Raw genomic sequence first — 19298 nt, forward strand, 5'->3', positions numbered from 1 at the left:
TTACCTCAGATTTTTCTTTAAATCCAATTTTACAGTTTAATTAATTTAATTTTTTTGCATACGAATGATGGTTGCGAGTCGGGGTGTCTAATGGTCACAGTAATTGCAATTAATTACAGACAAATAAGCGTGTTTTCTTCACGCAAATTCCATTTTTAATTTATATCTTTATATCTAGTAAACAGTTGAACCATATATATATATATATATATATATATATGGTTCAACTGTTTACTTGCATGAACATTTTACCTGAACTCAGCTAAAAATAACCTCTTAATGTAAGGGATAAAGTCCAACGAGGTGTATGTTCTCATAAATTAATGGAGTATGAGGAGGGCGGATAACATGGGACAGTAAACTGTGGAATTAGGATTGTCAAGATTAAATAGAGTATTAATAATTAGTTTGGGGTCAGTATTTTTTGGATTGCTTTCCTAATGTTTATTTTAGGGTTTTTCTTTGTTTTTTCTTAACTTAGATTGAAAAAAAATGCCTGAAGTGCTGCATTATGGGATCTGTAGTAGGGATGTTCCAATCCGATCACATGATTAAAAATCAAGCCCAATCGCGTGGTTGATGACTATCGATATCAGATGTTGTCCCCCGATCAGTATCAGATATTTCATTTATTCTTACTATAATCAGCGCTTCATATTTCAACTTTATTTTTCCGGATAAATACTCAACTAGAACTCTTTGTGTCACCGACAGACAGCTACTTTAGGATGACATCATGAAATGGGCGGCACCCACAAAGAAGGAAAGGCGGAGCCTCAGAGATCGAGTAGGAAAAGAGCTTGTAAAAATAACAAATATTTCATAAAACATGTGTTCTTTAGTGTGCCAAAGGTAATATTTCACCATGGATATAGTTTACTGTGAAAACCTTAAGACTAACATGATATGGGGCTTTTTAACTTGAGGACAGAAGCAAATAAACTCTTCATCACAGGCCAAACTTCAACAGACTTTTCAAAACTATGCAAAGTTTTTACTTTTTTTTTTTTTTATTTATAACATGTCATCTGCTTGCTTTTCAAAAAGCTCCAGATTACCAATATTCAACAGAACACATAATTTACTAAAGCTAAAATCCTCCCTGCATCAATTCCCATACAAGATTGCATTTGAGGGAAGACAGAGGGTTTTCTCGGTCTGACATATGTCTGTGTGCATGCGAGCATTTTCATGTGTGCACTTTGTTTGCGGTTTTCTCCCTCCTCCGGGGAAACCCCACGCACCGTCTGTCTCCAACTGACTCAGAATTCAGTGCTGCAGAGAGACAGACAGGGAAGGGATAGAAGGAAAAAAATAGGGGCGAAAGAACGACGGTAAGAAGGAAGGAAAGATGAAACAAAAAAAGGCGTCGTGACAAAAAGACGATGGAGAAGCTGATTAATGAAACATATGAGGATAATATGAGTATTTATGCACAATAATCACATTTTTGTTTCCTGTTTGGACATTAAAGCAGATGTTTTCTGGAGTCCAACGAATTTAAATTTGAGTTTGAGATTACCTCGTACTTGTCTGTCGTTTTAGAATTAAAGGTGCTGAGAAGATTTCAGTGCATTTTGCTTTTCCCCCCACTACACAAAAAAAAGGACTGCAGTGTTGACACAGAAGTGATGAGCAAAGAAACAGAAAGGAAGGTGAGGAAAATAAAAAAAAGCATGAAGGTTGTCTAGATTCTATTTGTTTTTCATTAGTTTTAAAATGTAATTACAGGCTTAGAACGTAGAAGGAAAGGAAGGTGAAAGGAAAGATGACTGGGATAAAACATTTAGAGAGGGATTACCCTGAACATGCAGATGTACACGACTTTGGATACAAAATATATGTGAAAGAAAATAGGGAAAAGATAAGACCAAATGGAATGTTTTAAAGCTTAAGCTGCAGCAGCTGAGCTCCCAGAGCTACCTCCCTCTAGAATTAAAGAAAACTTTGTAGCCTCATGGAAGGAATCTAACAGGTTTTTTTATTAAGACTAAAACAGTAAATAAGTAATGCACAACTTCCAAACATACTATAAGTCTTTGTTTTTGGTGGAAAGAAATCTTCTGTGTGTTTTTGCAAAGACTTTTTCCAAAATGGTGACTATGACATCAGTTCGTAATGTATATTGGTGCAAAGACGATGAAAAAAGCTTTAATGAAAAGTCGCTTTTCTCCACATCACAATCGGCTCATTTGCATTAATTGCATAAAGTGTGTGAGTTACTATATGTCTTAGTGTGTGTTAATTATGTGGCGACATGTCAAGTTGTTAAAGGGTTAATTATCACTGTAGTGTCAAATCTTCAAGTCCACTCAGTTAAAGATCTTTTTTTTTTTTGTTGATTTTATAGTATACTTGTAAGGCACTTCAACACATGTGTGGGTAAAGCGGGAATCAAACCTGCAGTCTTGTGGTGCACCGCCCCACCACTGCACCACAGCCGCCCACATTATGCAATTGCAGTCTTTATAGGTCAGCCATACCTGATAAAGGGGTTCATACTGCAGTTGAACTCGTGCATAATGGGAGCCAGAAACAGGATTTATGCATTTTTGCAGCTTTGTCTGCACTGCAAAAACCATGTCTAACCCATTGGGTTCTATCATATGTGCGTGTTTGTGAGAGAGGTCAAAAAGGGAAAAAAACACTCATATATTAGAACAAAAAAAAGAACTATGGAGATGGTAACTCAAGAAAACATGGCTGTCATATTGCATATGCACCACATGTTACGCTTTTCTTAGCAGTTGGTTCTGCTTGCAGACAGCTGAAGGTGGAATAATACATATCATGAGGTCACACTGCTCCACCATTCCAAAACAACCAGTGCGTCTCAGGGCTTCGAGTATCTTTCAGATTTACAATAACATGGGCGTTGTTGTGGTGGGACAATCCATACGGTAGTGTTACTGCCGTGAGGTGAACATCGTGACCAATACGGATAATTATTTGATAGAATTTGAAAGGGTAAGAGTTAATAGCAATCAGGAAACAAGACTCAGTATTTACAGGTCCCAGAATACAAAAAAGTTCAAAAATCAAAATAGGTGTAGCTGAAAAATGACATTTTCAACAAGTAATGTGAAACGGAGGAGTTTCAAACAACACAATTGATAAGGCTCAGATATCAAAATTCTACACTTCTTATAGTATTATTTCCAAATTCGGACATATCTAATGCTTTCTTGCGAGAATATTTCTAGCACCTTAAAAAGTTGAGAAGAAAAAAAACGAAGAATCAAAAACAAATTGAGACAATTCAGCATTGCATTAAAGGATGTATTTTTATGAATAATAAAATAGAACAAAAGTTTTGGTCAATCAATGTTTATTTGCCTTCCCTTACTTTCTTCTTTAAAACATATAGAAAGATACTTTATTACAGCCATGTATTATCTTTTTATTGCTAATCATATTTGGATACTTTTATTATTTTTTTTAACTAATTGTCTCTCAAAATGAGCTTTAAAACTTAATATCCAGTGTATTATATGACACAAATAGATCTATTAGGAGGGCATATTAACTGCATGTAATTGTCGGTGCACGGCAGGTCATCTAAAATGAAGTGTTTTACAATTAAGGAGCTCTTATGATGTCCTGAAAATGGTCAGTTGTACATACATGGACAAATGCAAATTAAATTAATTCTGTTGAGTCTTATCTGCTGCTTGCTTCCTGTCCAGTTCCATAAACGTCTACCCCTCTGTTTTCTTCTTCTTTATGTTTAACATTCTCCAACGTAATCTGACAACAATGTACCTGGACCCATCAGAGAAACAACCGTCTGGAACAGACCAAAGGTCTCCACTCTGTCGCTGCGGTGCCAACGCTACGGCTATTAGCCACGATCTAATTACTCAGTCACACTCCCTGGGGGATTGGCTTGCCCTGGGCTAAGCTAATTAGCAGGTATCTGATTGAATGGACAGGGTTGGCAGAGCAAATAGGACAGTGGTTGGCAAAATGAATTAAAAAAAGATGAAAAGATCTAGCAGCCAGAAAGGTAAAATTTTCACTGTCATGAAAGATCTCAACATTCAAGCAAACAAGAACTTTTGGAAATTGTAGAAACATTAAAAAAAGCTTCACTTTTTAACTGTTTAACTGTCTACTCACAAACATTATTTTAGGAATAAACACAATACAATGGGGCTACTATAAAAACAAACAAAAAAACAGCAATAAAATAATTAAGTCACAAAAGTATGAGGAATATAGACAAAAATTTGCAAGAACGAAGTCATAAAAGTATGAGAAAAAAGTAAAAAAATTTACAAGACTAAACTTGTAAGACTAAGAAGAAAAAAAAGTTGTGATTTTACAAGAATAAACTTGTAAAATTGTGGGGGAAAAATGGTCATTTCACAAGTTGAATGTGTAAGCGTCCATCCACATCATGTGCTAACTAAATGCATTAATGGAGTGTTGGCATAAGGCAGTTATCTCATACTCAATTTAATTTGAGGCCATATAAGGCTGAGTCTGGGCCTCAACATAGGCGTTCACTTAAAGGTAATATGGTGTACTAATAAATAGTTATATTATTTTTTATTTTGATAAAAATAACATTGCAAAAGAATCCCAAATGGAGGACAAAAAAAAAAAGTCTCTCAGAAGATCTAAAAAAACAGACAAAAGCAAAATAAAAAGGCTGCAATTGGTTTAACTACACTTTAACAAATATGTAAAAAAAAATAAATAAACAGGTCTAAATACAAATGAAAATTCTAGGGCTTGGGTCTATGAAGGTTAGCAGAAAATATCTCACCAAACAACTTCTTTTAGAGTAGAACATAAACTGAATCAAATTAAAAATACAGCTTATAGTGACCAACAGCAACCAAAAAATAAATAACTTGATCTGGAAATGCCTCCTTTTTGTGAAATTTGTTTTCAGGTGATCAATTGTTGTACACAAGTGGACACATTATCTTCAAAATATCTCAAAATTCATTGGTGATGCATTACACTACTTTGGTACAGCAAAGATAGTAGTGTAATCCATTACTTTTACCAGCAGTGTAGAGCACTTCGCTGTAGGAGTGCTTATCACCTCAGCTTCGGCTGTTCCACCTGGCCTCATGGCACTTGTGTGCACATAATAGCAATTTTCTCTGAGAGACTCTTTGAAATCCAAAAATGTCACAGGAAATATGTGCGAGATGCCTCTGCGTGTTTTAGCCTCCACATTGCAGGCGCTGTGTGGTAATTACAGAAACACACACAGCATGCACAATGAGGAAGCCTCAACACACTGCTGGATCATTGCTGACAATACAGGCTAACCGGGAACCTGATGGACTAAATCACTAGACTAATGGTCTCAAAGACGCAAGAAGCAAACCTTTCTGTGTCCAAGTTTTATATGTATATAAATATATAAATATATATGTATGTTTATATGTATATATATATATATATACACAGAGACATATATGTATATATATGTATGTGTAATATGTATATATATATGTATGTGTAATATATATATATATGTATATATATACACAGAGACATATATGTATATATATGTATGTGTAATATGTATATATATATATGTATGTGTAATATGTATATATATATATATATATATGTGTGTATATATGTGTGTATATCTATATTATATATAGATATATATATATATACACACTGCACGGCACAAGCCAACCGCTTTGCGTCTGTTGAGAACTACGCCATAAGTTAACAAGGGCGCGAATGGAAGCAGCTTTCGCTTCGCAGCGGTGCGAACCTGGCGTTATGGTCAACTGTGGTAAATCATAAACAAAACTAACTGAGATGCTCACTTTTGATCTTTGTTAAAATTGTTCTATTTTTTTTATCCCTTTCCTATTTCAGATGATTTTCTAAAATTCAAAGCTCCTTCCCAAACATGGTGGACTGCCCATAACCTTATTCCCAAAAACCCAAATGTGGGATTTTGGGGTTTAACGCTGGATTAATAATGTGCAAAAAGAGTAATCTTGGCCCCGTTTCATTTAAAATCACATTTAACTCTTATTTTTTCATCTTTGACACACATGAACTTTGAAATTTCATTCAATGCCATAAATTCTAGATCTTAAACAACAGAGGTCAGTCTTTGACATAAATATAAAATCAGCAATAAATGCATTTTCAGAATTATCAATTCTGGAGCATTTTAAATCTACATTTATACCTAAAACAGTATTTTATTATTACTGAAATCATTATTAATTGTCACCCTCACTCATCAATAAAACTATCAATTATATAAGCCATTCCTTAATAAGGCAGCACAGAAACAACAATGTGCTCAAGGAAAGAACCCATTTCTTAAATTGAAAGGTTTCTTTTCTCACTTCCTCATGCAAAATCAAGTTAAAGATCCATTTTCCTAAATATAAAGTCTGTAATGCAAGCTGATGGATCCTTATTTGTTCTACTGGAGTGCAAAAGTGCAGGTTTTACTAGTGGTTTCTCAGGTTTCCTAAAGCAGCAGAACCTTCAGCCATTAGGCTCCTGTCATGTGGAACCAGCTCGGCTAATTGGACAAAAAAAATGTTACTGAGCCCATTTCTTTATGAGGAGTGTTTCTCATTCTGGTCAACTCATGTTAGTAATTTTCTAATACTGCTGTTTTGTTGTTTTAAAAAAAAAAAAAAAAAAAAAAAGTTTTGATACAGTACAAAAATACAGCCCCACACGCTGAGTCTGTCTTCATTTAATAGAGCATTAATCAAAGCCTTTCATTTTACTACACAAGCCAGTAAAATACCTGAATCACGTTAAACTTTGTTAAAACATTAAGATGCTCAGTCATGAGGAAAGTCACTAAGATCAGGAGCTGGGAGCTTGAGCTGTTCAGTGATTGAACTCTTAAGGTTATCCTGATTGTAGCAGAATTTTTCATTTAAAAGTATGGACATATGGTCAATTTGATAAAGCATATTTGTTTTTTTTTTTTTAAAGTCTGGCACATACAGTACATTGAATTTCTTGTTCCAAGTTCAATTTTACTAATGTATGCAGTCAAAAAAACATTTGATGATTAGTGGTGCATACATAGAAGTTAATTGTTTTAGCAGATGTACTTAATTACATAGTTGAGTAATTCACATTTTTACCACATTCATAAAAATAAAACTTGCCAATTTTTTAAATGACAAATCCTTTTGACTTATTAAAGTTCCACTCAAATTTAAATAGTGTTTTTAACATATTAATGTGGTATTTTTCTCAAAAAATAAAGAAAATGAAGCTGCATTTCAGAGTGCACTAGGGCAATATGTGAAATCCAAAATTCACTTAAAAGCATTCACTTGCAGACAAATAGATCCACATTTGTTTTCCTCTTCCGAGTTGACATCTGGACCAAAACTGTACGGCTGGATAGCTCCCATATTGCTCGCTATTTTTGTTGCATCGCTTGGGGTTGGGAAGGGCTGTAAGCTAGTGGGAGAGTGTGTAGACAGATGGGTGATGGGAAGTGGGGTGGACTTGCTCCACACCAACAGTTCCGCCTACAATTTCGAATGAACTCCTGTAGCTCTGCAGAAACTAAGGCTTCGTCAGAATTTCTACCCTAACTACTAAAAACTATAGTGTCCTGGATTTTAAAAGCAATTAGGACACCGTGCACATTACTTTTCTTTTGTTTTTCGAAACGCCGATTAAGATTTCACTAATTTCACATAGTGAAAATCAAATTAATTTCACGATGTCTATTTGTGACTCTACTGTGTTCTGATTATCAAAATGTGGGGGGTTTAGTAAAAATTTGCATTTAAAAATTTTTTTTTTTTGGCAAAAATTGTTCGACCACAATGCATCAATGCGCACTCGTTTTTTTGCAAAGACTTCTGGGAAATTTTTAGTGCATTGGAATGGTAGATTCGGACAGCACTATATATATACTCAATATATAGGTAGTAGTGGAGGAATTCGGACATATGTCCTACAAAACCACACAGGTTTTTTATGTCGCCTAAAAACAGCATTATCATAATTAAAAGACACTTTTATAACAAAAGTAATAAACAATGTTCACAAAACTGAGTGTGATTCTTGCCTCCCCACTACACATACAACCCAATATAATGGCATTGCTCAACATTGTCGATAAATGTTTGTATACAATAAAAGTTGTATGTTAGCATGTTGGTATCAGACTATATTCTTTTAAAGTAAAAAGTCTTTTTTTTTTATTAGAACACCAGGATGCTGCATTCTATTTGTCTCCTTTGTTCCTTTAGCCATTCGTAGATCAGGTTGTAATATAATTTCATCAGTTATTTTGAGTCCAGCACTAACTCCTTTTCAATTGTACTTAAATTAATTCAGTAATTCAAACAGAGCAACGACAGATAGAAAAGGCATCAATACTGCTCGTTTTCTCTAATTTCACAGCTGGAAAACAAACTATTCAGGTTCAAATCAAAGACATTTTCAGTCTGGGTTGTTTGATTTGTTCTTCTTGTTGCAATAAGGTGACAATCATTTTTTTTCCTTTCTTTTTGCAAACTGAAGGAAAAAAACACAGCATGTTACTACACCTTAATTCTATAAACTCTATAGTCTTTATACCACAACAAAAAGAGCCAAAAGGTAGAAAAAAAAAGAATAGCAAGTTATTCAAGTATGATGTGTTGCTCTGTACTAACAAATATTTGTTAAATTTGCATTTTAGAGCAAGGAATGCCAACATTTGATGGTGTTGTGACAAGAATTTGATAATAAAGACTTTAATTGAGCTTTACTAGTCATGGATCATGAACTTGGCTGGCCAAACTGTTAAATGTAGAACCCTTATAAAGCATAACTACTGTGGTTTCCTTATTCCAACAAATAAAACTAACACATTTTAACATACCATAGGTTTATCTCTGTGGCTGAGCACACAATGGCTGAGTGGGTTTTCACTACTAACTGCACACTATTACACTAATGATCTACCCTCATTGGTCTCTACCACAATAGTTTGCTGTGCTACTACAATAGGCAAGTCAACACCAAATACAAAGTCATTTCTCAGACTTATACACCCTAATTTTGTGTTTTTGTGACATTTTTATGTATCCGTAAAACAGAATTGAAATAGTTATACGTTTATTAATTGACTGTACACAGTATGCAACAGCTCACCTACTATTTAGGTCCTTTTAAGATTAAATGAATCCAATATTTCCTTAGACACACTACTTTTTGAGTTAATAATGGCTTTTCTGATTGGATCCAATGTGATTTTTTCTTTTTATGACAACTGACTGTCACTGCCATCAAGAAGTTTGTGTCTTTGACTGGAAAACACTTCTTCAGCACATCTATTAGCTTGAAAATGGAAAAATGTTAACCAATAATACAAAAGTAAAGTGAAGCTTATAGAAACTGACCTCAGCAAAAAAAAAAAAACAGCAAGCATAAAACTCCCTCTCAAGAGTCTAGATAGGAATCCTTGTTAAAAAAAAAATAAAAATCTGAAAATGGCTGATCAAATTGTTGCAGGGAGAGATTGCAGAGGAGAGTTTGTGCAAAACAGACCGAACAACAGAACCGTGCACAGTAGAGGAATTTAATGCAGAGGCAAGAGATTATTTTTAAAGAAGAAAAAATGACTGGAAAACTTATCACACAAGTGAGAGGAATTGAGGATGAAGGGAAGTTTTACAGAGAAGCGAAGCGGCAAAAGGAAACAAATCAAGGCCCTAAAGGTGATAAAACAGGATAGACTTTATCTGTTTTTCTGTTTGTATTTTTATAATGCCATGTCTTCTCTTCATCTTAGATTTTGAATACACAATCTTTGCTTTTACATGGTTGTCATTCAGCCATTATTTATGGTGGAATACACATTGATAATAAAACCTATTAAAATTCAATGTTCTAATCTTGAGGACATTTCCGTTTAACAAGGATGATCAGACGAGATGTGAACACATGGATGGCATTTTTGTGTGGCCAAAAGGAGGATTTGTTCATTTTGTTTGGAATATTAGACCTTCATATGTGGACTATACTGATATATATATTAATTTAAATGAAGGCCACCACAAAGGGGGGACACTCCAGTGCTTTTGTGTTCTGTCCCTAAACCTGGATTGTATCCGGCAGAGCATCTGACATAAAACCAAAGCCAAATCAAATAAAATGTTGATGTATCGGTCGTAAACAATGACCATTGGTGCTGTTAGCCTGGGGAGTGTCATTGGAAGTTACTGCTGGTCAAAGATGGAGAGGAGGAAGGCCTTGTGGTAAACGGAGACAGAAAAGGAAAGGTAGGAGAGAGGAAGTTTGATTGTTGGGACTTTGCAGGAAGAACTAGAAATTTAGCGGACATGATGGAAAGAAGAAAGGTGGAGATCCAGCGTGTTGCTAGATGGAATGACAGAGAATTTCAGAGAAGGTTCAAGCTGTTTATCATGGTGTAAATAGAAAGTCAAAGTGGAATGATGTCCTTTAGGAATGTGTAAAGAGGAAACAGTTACTAAAAAATAGAGGCACACTGAGAAGACAGCAGACAGATGTAAAGGGATTCGGGGGTGGAAAAGCCAAACAAAAGCTCTATTATGATTTGTTTGACAGGATGAATACAAAAAAGGAAGATCTGTAAAGGTTGGTAAGACAGGGAAACAGAGATGGAAGGATGAACAGCAGGTTGGAGTGATCAAGGACAGGGATGGGAAGGTGTTGACAGGTTCCACAAGTGTGATGCACTTTGAAAGCTGATGATCGAGGAAGACCTTAGAAAGCACAGAGTAGAAGAGGTGGCTGTTGTGAAGCAGGAAGTAGCAAAGACCGGTAAAGATGAATTGAGGATGACATTGAAGAGGATGAAAGGTGGAGAGGCGGTTGATCCTGACAGCATACCTGTGGAGGTATGGAAGTGTTTGGTAGATGTGGCAGCAGAGTTTCTGACTGAAGTGTTTAACAAGATCTCGGAGAGTGAGAAGATGCCTGAGGAATGAAGAAGTGTTCTTCTGTCTATTTTTTTAGAAGGAGTTGGGTAGAGAAAAGCAAAGGTGACGAGTCACATAATGAAAAGAGTAGTGGAAATTAGGCTGAGGTCAGAAGTGAGTATTTGTGAGTAATAGTATAGTTACTAGAGTACTGCATATTTGGGGATGCTCAAATGATACGACCCATCCATCCATCTTTTTCCGCCAATCCAGAACCGGGTTACTGGAGCAGCAGTCTAAGCAAAGATGAACAGTCTTCCCTCTCTCTGGTCACTTCCTCCAGCTCTTCTGGGAGACTCCCAAGCGTTTCCAGGCCAGCCAAGAGACCTAGTCTCTCCAGCGTGTCCTGGGTCTCCCCCAGGGCCTCTGACATGATCCGAACCGAGAGTTTTGTGATCCGTTGCACCCCTAGTAAGGAGGAGGTGAAGGAACATCTAGAGAGGTGGAGGTTTGCTTTGGAAAGGAGAGGAATGAAGGGCAGCTAGACAGAGGACGATTACTATGTTGTTAAAATAATGTTGGAGCTAAATGCCTAGAGCTGAAGAGAGAGACTTAAAGAAAGACCAACAGAAGTTTATAGATGAAGTGAAGAAGAATGACTTCTAAAGGAAGTTGGCAAAATGCAATAAAAAGATAATCTGGCCTGGCAAGACTGTTCAGAATTAGTTGGAATATAATAATGTTATTGATAAAGCGTGTGCTGTTTGTGTGTGTGTAGTGCAGGGGTCTCATGTGGCTCCTTTATCTCTCCATTGTGGCTCTTTGGCCAAACATAAATTAAGTCATGGAGACTGCTGACCCAGCCATGTCGACCGTCGGAGTCAGCAGATCCCTGCTAATAACTGCCCAACTAAAACAAATAAAGCCTGAAAAACTAAGACTACCACGGTCCAACCCCAAACTAAAAAAACACATTTTGAGAGATGCAAGGTTCTTTATGTATGTTTGCTTTTGTTTGTGCGAAAAAAATGACGTAATTTATGTTTATCATTAGAATAAAAGAAAAAAATCAAAAATGCAAATCCAAATTTCTTAAAGGCTAAAGTAAGACTTTAGGGCTCCTTCATGGTTTTGACCAACCCCTGGTGTAGTGCTTTCAAACAGCCTCAGCTGTGAACTGACAGTCTCCAAATGAAATAAATAGATCTGAGTTTATCAATGAAACTCCTAAAAACACCAACCAATGGTCATCAGGAAGATCTGCTGCCCACACAACTGCAGTGAACTACAGTACGCCTGAAGCTGCACCAACAGACCTCATACTATTATAGCCCTAATAATCTTCTGCTGCTGCCCTCGTTGACCCCAACATGTCAGCCACCAGTGACAGTAAGACAACAAAAGCCACAAGGATAAATTAACTCTAGTATCCGAGCACCAATTCCTATGACTTAATGAAATGTCACTCACACACTTGCAGCAGCTGCAACCTGATCTAATGCCTGACAAGACAGACTAATCCTGCAGGCCATGATAACCGTAACAGGTTCACCCATGGAGGTGCACACTCCAACCAACAAACGATGAACACATGTGCTGCAGTGAGGGTTCCCAGCTCAGCATTTGAACCACAAATATTTAGGTATCACAACTAAACAGACAACAAGATTGGAAATGTCCTTAGTATAAATACACAGACAATACCTCAAGTCATCCCGCACACATTTATCTTGGCAAACGTCTGTTACTCTTCCAGGAACTTTAAAGCACCTTCAAGTATATTTATGGCACCTCTGATTTTGGCTCCGCAGACGGACTGTTCCTCCTCCGATGTCAGCCAGCTGGCCTGGAGATTTCTGTTCTCCACTTCACCCTGTGTAAGTCAGTTCAAAGAAAGGTACGTCAGTATTTGGTTCCAAAAGGAAGAGGCGCTAGAAGCGGTGTGTTTATTTGACTTCTCAGACAAAATGATTTAACACACAAGAGCTCTGTGTTGGTGTGTTTCTTTGGGGCAAATTATAAGATTAAGTGTACTGAGAATATTTTGTAGAGGTGACCTGTTTGTGAGGGCTTCCAAGAGAGCCGGTGTGCTCCGCTGCGTCAAAAGATCAAACACTGAAAGTCTCTTTGTTGCTCCTGCTGTCAAGACTTCTCTTTGGTGCATTTTCAAAAGTCAAGTCAAGTGAGGCGACCTTTGAGGACAATCACAAATGACAGATGTCTACAGCAATTTATGTTGTACCTGATAAATGAAGGTAATTGAAATATTTATTCTTAAAATATATATAAAAAAAAACGTAAAAATTTGAAAAAAGTCATCTACAACAATAAATGTGTTTTTATGGTTAAAATGATTCTTTTATGCCGTACTTTAGACTAGGATTGGCAGTGGTTTAGCGATATGAGACTTATCGCGATACACGAGTCATGATACAATACGTATCTCAATATATACCTTTTTTATAGTAAAAAGACATAAATGAAAAACTTGCATGATTTAGAAATGGATGACAGTGGAAATTGATGTACAGAAGGCAATAAAATGCAATATTTAATCAAGATCTTCCTAAATTTTAGAATAAACAAAAATAAACAAATAAAATAAAAATAAAACTATGTGCTTTTCTATATGGAAATTATTATTCAGGCACCTGGATCCTAAAGATTGTTTTGAAAAGGTTATAAAAGTATCAAAAGAAGCAAAGAAAATACAGAGATTTATCACTACAAAAGCAATATTGTAATTGAGAATACAAATCCAGAAGGGTTCACTTCGTAACTGCTAAAAAAAAAAAAACACCTGTGGATGATGGAGTGCATACATTGTACTGGATTCTGTATGTGAGCAAAATAAAAAAATTGAGAAAAAATCTAAAACCAACAGTAAATGTTAGAGAGTTCATAAAAAACCATGTGGTTGGACAAAGCAAAATAGTGAGACACATTAGTTAGCATATTAAAACAAGCAAAAATAAGAATGCAGTTAAAAAAAAAGCACATTTAAAATAACAAAAATATAGAAAAAAAATGATCAAAGTAGGGGATGATTGATATAAAATAGAATAAAATGACGTAAAGTAATAAGGTATGTTTTAGCTAACTATCAAGTATCTAGTATTCCTGATAGAAATTAATTCTATTAGAATCTCTGAATCATGAATCATGAATCCAAGAGTTTTTGTCGTTTTCCCTAGAATTCTTTGATTAATATTTCTGTTTCTCCATATTCTTATGTGGATTAAAGTCTGCTGACACCTTCCCTAATTAGGAATTACCAATAAATAAGGAATAAAGCTTTAAAAAATAGGTTTAAAATTGAGAAATACTCTGCAACACTAATGAATCTTCACAAACACATCAGGGTAGATCTCCTCTGATTTGCAAGGTGGGTAACGTAATCGAAAAATAATGAACCAGTATTGACTTCTGGCTTTTTTAGCTGCTTTCCTGTTTTTAAGGGTTTATTTGTGTTAAAAAACAAACTGCTCCTTGATCCTTTTTTTTTAAATAAGCCTGGAAACCATTTTTGAACAAACAGATGAACCCACTGAGGATTCCGGCGGAAAAGAAAGATCTAATCAAAAAGGACAGACGCAACACACATCGAACATCTAATCAAATGACGCTCCATCTGTCGAGGACGTCAAGGGGAATTTTCATTCACGCACTAAGGTGAAAGGTCATGTTTGTTGCCTCCCAGTGATCATCTAACGGGGGTTTACCGTGCGCCATCAGAGGTCCCTCCACACCAGCACAAAGCTGCTCTTTACTCCTCTCAGCCCAACACTCTGTTGTCATAAATAATAAAAACCCAATATGTAAGTACACATTAAATATTCAATGAAACAATAAAAAAACTAAAATTGTTAATTTGAAAAATATATATTTTAAACTTGATAGCAATTTGGAAAAATAGATACATTTTAGTATTGAATTTAATTTTTTTATTGGTTAGGAGGACATGATTGACACCAGGTGATTGATGTCATTTTCAGTCCAAAACAGCGTCTACTGTTGGCGCCATTGTTGCCATCAGAGGAGGGAGGACATTGGCGGTGACAAAAAATAACTAATGTAGTTCTGGAGCGGAAATGACATCACCATAAGCTCAATCATCAACTGTCCATCATGAACTAGTAATTAATTCCCTTAAAAAATGTTAATTTTAGCTAAAACCTTCCCATATGACTTTGCCCTACCCCTACATTTAGCCCTTCAAACAGAGAGTTATTAAAAAAAAAAAAGGTCTTCAAATATGGGCGTTACCTCCACCTGATGACATCATCAATAGTCGCAGATCAACTACGTTAGTGCGGCGTTGCTATAGCGCTTGGAAATATATAACTTTTATAACTTTAAAAAGGTCTCCCTGCCCTTGTATTTAGCCCTCCAAACAGTTATGGAAAAATGTCTTCAAATTCGGACGTTACTTCCACTCGATGACATCAATATTAGTTGACGGTCTACAACAGTAACGTGGCGGGTGAAGCCCAGCGGGTAGAGCACAGAGGGTGTTCCAGCACAGCGGGACACCCTCGCGGCGGAGGGCGTGGTGCCCCTCTGCGATGAGGGTATGCGGTTTCAGACACTTCAAATACCCCTACATTTGGAGGAGTAGGGAGAAGTCGGAGGGGTAGGGGAAAAATTCAGATTTAGCCTAGGAGATATTGCGCAAAATAAAATCTCCGTTTTTTTCATAACAATTCAATTTCCAATTTTAATCCATTTTTCCTTACTTTTTAAAAAAAAATTATAAACGACAGAGTATATTTTGTCAAAAGCTCTTTTATTTTAACATCTCTTTTGGGAATTGACCTGAATTCAAAGTGCAATTAAATACCAGCAGTAAAAAGGCTTGTAAAACAATGCAGTGTGTGATTTCAGAGCTGCCGTTAGCTTGAGCATCTCGTGGAGAGCAGCACTTCTCCCACTCCACAAACTCTGTTTTCAGGGGTTGAATCAACATCTTCATACTCCCACTTTTGGTATCAACAGCCTTCAAACTGGTTTTGCATCGTGCGGTTTGTTGTTCCAATTCTGAAGTAACAAAGCTAAACAAGATCCATATAAATGAAGAAACTGCTCCTGTTTTGGGAATAAGTTCCTCTTTGCTAGTTGAAATTTTAAAGTGAATCTCACATATATTTATTGCCCAGCCCTAATTTAAAATGTCTATTTCTCAACTTTACAGTCTGGTTTTTCATTTACTGTAATCTGAACCTGATTTAATCCCATAGAAAACTCAAAATATTCTCATTAAAACATGTTTCTACATTGCAGAACACATAATCTTTTTACATTTATTACTACCAAATTTTCAGAAAACATCAATAGAATGTGAAATTTGACTAAGTTTTTTTTATTTGCGTACTACTTTTTTGTGTATTTCCAAAATACCTCTACGCACTAAAATGTTAACAAATTCCTTTAAATTAACTAGAGATCAATCAGTAAAAACTATTGCATTCAGCCCCAGAAAAAGTTCATGATAAATGCAGATCTCCAAGTAAACTTACTAAAATAATAGTATTTTTCAAGCTAATGAACCCTGAAAAACTTCACAAATCAATGGTAAAATTTTATTAAAAACATTCTCTGGATGTTCTGTTCGAATATAAAAAAAATTCTCAATAAATCCCCTCAATATAGAAATAAAGTTGACATATTTGAAGTGATGGAAAAAACTGTGCCGCAGACACTTTAACCAAGAAATTTATTTCATTTAAATTTGTTTAATCAGAACTGGAACTTCTGGTAATTTCAAGAGAGCTGGAGGCTGAGTTTTAACCCTCAAAAACAGACAAGGTCTCCTTTCATATTTTAAAGCTTTTAAGGAAAAAGTCTCATTTGCAATAATTATTTTTTCTCGTTTTAGGAGTGGTAATTTGAAAACGTCATTAATAATACTAACACTAAGACAAGGTGTTTCCTTTGGATAAGTGACACACTGAGTTCCTGACTGCAGTGGGAAATGGTCTGGAGAGGAAAAGTCCTGCTATAAACTCTGAAGATGACAGCTGGGAGATGAGAGGCTCTTATCTCCATTCTCTCCAAACCACTCGCACCATATTGTGAAGGCCTATGTGAGATGGTTATCAGTTTAAAAAAATTAGAAAGTGGATGTATTTCCTGTTGAGCTATTTTTTTTTTGTAGGAAAGTAATCATTTTGTTTTTTCTTAGTAATACGTTATTTCTCTAAATTCAGAGAGAATCTCTCGTTTCACTTTGGCCTGCAGCCATACATGATTATTCATGTGTCTAGGACCAATATTTGAAAACAAAGCTTGTTCTGACTAAACTCAGTTGCTATTTTTCATGTAATGCTACATTCACAGGCTTGAAAATGCACACTCGTACCCGTGAGAACTCTATGTCAACACTTGTAAATGTTCATTTCAGGCGTTCAGGTTCAAGACTGCTGCAAACGGTGATATATTTCGGTACTAAGCTTCATTGACGGTCTATTGGTCATTGGATATGTCAGTCATCATCTCTTGGACTCTCCTGTGATTGTGGGCGGGGTCATGTAAAGCCAATGAAAGGAAATGGAATGTCTGGCTGCATTTCACAGCAGATCACAAAAGTTTGACAGCAGGTAAAATACTAATCCAACACCAGCGTTTTTGTCCTGTAACAGCGCGGTTTCTGTGAAAGAGGGGAGGGGCCCATCGTTTGCGGGGCTCTGATTTAATAGGAACAATCAGCACGTCAATAAACAACACTTAAAACATCCATTTATGACGCTGAGGTCTTAACTATGCATCAATATGTGACTTGGGAATGAAAGGATGCAGAAATGATTTTTATTACTGAAGTACCAAAATTGGCACCAATTAGGAACCAAAACCAAAGAACCACGTTGGCACCGGAACCACATAAAACCCAATCGGTGCCCAACCCTACACACGGTTTCATGAATGCACTTTTAGCATATGGAGGGGCTGCATCTTCTTTTGATTTCTACTAGCGCATGTCCACCCCCTACAACTGGAAGAGGTTTGGTGTGAAATGTTGAAACCCTGCAAATCTCACAAATCCTGCTCAAGGCCTTTTCTGTCACAGCTCCGTTCAGACACATGGAAGACTTGGTGCTACGCAATTCCGGCTGGGCTCAAGCCACAGTTATTCATCTCTCCTTCTTAACTGATTTTCAACTCGTAGACACTTTTGTGTTTTGAATACTCATTTGTCACTACTAAATCTAAGTCGTCCCTGGTTGGTCAAAGTGCAAGTGTTTGGCTTTTCTGCTTTTATCAATGCATTTCAAGGAATGCCCACAAATGGACTTCAAGAATTGCATACTGATGTGTGGACGTGGGAATATTGGACGCAGACATTTCCATTGACTTTTCAATGAAGGGGTTGTTGGAGAGCCCGGTGTATGTAGCTTAATGTCTACAGTTGATAAGTCTTTGTTGAAGTCAGTATTACACTCAGTATTCTCATACATCACTCTTCATACTTTGCCAGTCCTTTGCATAATACCTGTTTCACCACTCACACGGCGCCCAAATCAAAGCCCAGCAAGTATGAGACGACTATCCAATTTACTTTTTGAATAAAGACTAATAAACAAATGCATATGGTTGTACACTGTAGCACATATGCAAGTCCACACTTATACCCCAAGTACGTGGCCATTGTGTGCTGGTGTGAAATCAGTGCTAACAAAAGCACTACTAGAGCTGCAGTTATAAATTGTCTCTTATAGGCATTCAGCTCACACTTCTCTGCCACATTCGTTCCTCTCCTCCGCCTCTGTCCATCACTTATTTTTCCACTGACTCCAGATTCTGTCTCCTCATCATTTTCACTCACACTCTCCTTGTTCTCATTTATCTTCTCGCCGCGCTGTGGTCACTCGCCTATTGTAACGCTAAAATATTGCAATCCTGGTGGATTCTGATTGACCAAAAGTCAATGCAGAACCTGCATAGATGCATAGCCAAGTTTTTCCTTCTCTCTTTCTCTCTTATTCACGTGAAATACACCTAATAAAACTGTGCCTGGCTGAGTCAGCTTTTTTACATAAATATTTCTTTTTTTTTTTTTTTTTTAACAAAAAATGTTTGCCAACGTCAGTAAAGTCCTTTACTGTAGTGATAAAAGTTGGAGCATAAACTGAAGTATCCAGTACACAAAATGCAAAATGCTGAGTAAAATTTATTAATAAACTATAATAAATACAATAATTAATAAATAATAATAAATTATTCTGGCAACTGGGCTTTTCATTACTTTTTTTTTATATCTCCAACCTTGACCATGAGACATGTCCCTAAAAAAATCCTAAACATAAATTTGATCAATGAAAAGTAGAATTTCTGTTGCTTAATGCGGAATTTAAAATGCCATCATTCAATTTATTCAGTGAACTCCTACACATCTGGTCAGAACAGTTAGTAATTTTAAGTTTGCAG

General features: G+C 36.2%; 1 protein-coding gene across 2 annotated transcripts in view; it reads right to left on the minus strand.

Annotated features, from left to right (window-relative positions):
• The window catches only part of htr2cl1 (5-hydroxytryptamine (serotonin) receptor 2C, G protein-coupled-like 1), a 227722-nt gene that overhangs the window by 161592 nt on the left and 46832 nt on the right, over window positions 1–19298 (minus strand). For both annotated transcript variants that reach the window (XM_036216569.1, XM_036216568.1), the window contains exon 2: window positions 12648–12750. The gene's annotated coding sequence lies outside the window, so the exon portion shown is untranslated. The remainder of the gene's footprint in view (window positions 1–12647; window positions 12751–19298) is intronic.

The sequence above is a fragment of the Oryzias melastigma genome, linkage group LG18, assembly GCF_002922805.2.
Source record: "Oryzias melastigma strain HK-1 linkage group LG18, ASM292280v2, whole genome shotgun sequence".
Taxonomy (NCBI): domain Eukaryota; kingdom Metazoa; phylum Chordata; class Actinopteri; order Beloniformes; family Adrianichthyidae; genus Oryzias; species Oryzias melastigma.